We start from the raw sequence: 1,297 nt of genomic DNA on the forward strand, positions 1-1,297 counted from the left end.
ACATGGAGAAAAGAGCGATAGAAAAAGAAGTGGGCTTAATTATCTGAAGTACAGTATGAGTGGAAGATCTATAGAGATTGCAGACAGTAGCTCACACAGCTAATACCTGCATTCATTGAGTCTTTCCTGGATCCAGACGGTGATCCAGATCATCACCAAAATGGAATCACTTGTTGCCAGTCAGGAAACGCACCTTTTCTGAAAATGTCAATAAAATTAAAGAGACAAACAAACCAACCAGCACTGATGAGAACATTAACTCCTTAGTGAAGGTAAAATGATCTTTAACCTCCAACTTTACTCTTAAAAATAGAGTCACTGTGAACCAGAGCGTCACCAGCGGTTGGTTAGCAATAGAAACACGCTGCGGTTGAGGCTGTGTGTGATGTCATCAGTAGAGGCTAGAAACGCTTCTGGTGACAAAACGTGTGAAATTAATTATAACTCACTATCTACGACACTCAGAATATCCCCACAGTCAGGCTGCTGAAGGGGACAAACTCAGACTTTTATAACGGGAGATGATTTCAGTAAAGCTGATTGTTGATTTAAGGAGAAACAGGAACAGGTTCAGCACTGGTGCAATCCTGGGAGAAGAGGAGTAGGAGTAGAAATCCCTCTGTGTTCATCTGGATAACAACCTGGAGACACAACCATGAAGCCGTCTCCAAGAAGGGACAGAGCAGACTGGACTTCTAGAGGAAGCTGAGGTCCTTCAGAGGCTGCAGAACTTCTATCAGTCTGCTGAGGAGAGTCTGATCTCTTCCTCCATCATCATCTTCAGAGCTAATGACGGAAAGAAGCTCAAGCAGCTGATAAAGAGGCCGGCTCTGTTCTAGAAACTCCTCTAGAACCTCTGGAGATGAAGATGATGATGGACAGCAGTGAGCATCCTCTTCATCAGACTGATAGACACCAACAGAGGGTCTTCAGTCAGTGGATTTTCCAGAACCTCTGCAGGAGATCCTTCCTGCTGCATAAGAAAAAAAAAACGTTATGACATTTGATTTCCATTTGGGATCCTTTAATATCTTTGAATTGAACTAAAATAGCTCAGCTGCAGTTGTACTTCCTGTAGTCGATTCATCTAAGAGGGAAAATGATGAGCTCTGGGTCAGTCGGGAGCACATCCAGTTAGATCCTGTAAAAACTCGGCAGCTATAACAGAGAGTCGAGCTACTATGATGAGAAAAAGCAGAGCAGATGGAGTAAGTCCCTGTAAAGCTCAGCTGATCCCTATAGAGGAGAGTTAGCCAACCAGAGACTAAACCAGACAGGAAGCAGCAGCACAGCTGAT

General features: G+C 43.8%; 1 protein-coding gene across 1 annotated transcript in view; it reads left to right on the plus strand.

The window, feature by feature from the left end:
* LOC107103920 (ras-related protein R-Ras-like) overlaps positions 1–1,297 on the plus strand; it is a 17,830-nt gene that overhangs the window by 10,676 nt on the left and 5,857 nt on the right. The window lies entirely within an intron of this gene.

Source organism: Cyprinodon variegatus, unplaced genomic scaffold (assembly GCF_000732505.1).
Source record: "Cyprinodon variegatus isolate N-32 unplaced genomic scaffold, C_variegatus-1.0 Scaffold1565, whole genome shotgun sequence".
Lineage (NCBI taxonomy): Eukaryota > Metazoa > Chordata > Actinopteri > Cyprinodontiformes > Cyprinodontidae > Cyprinodon > Cyprinodon variegatus.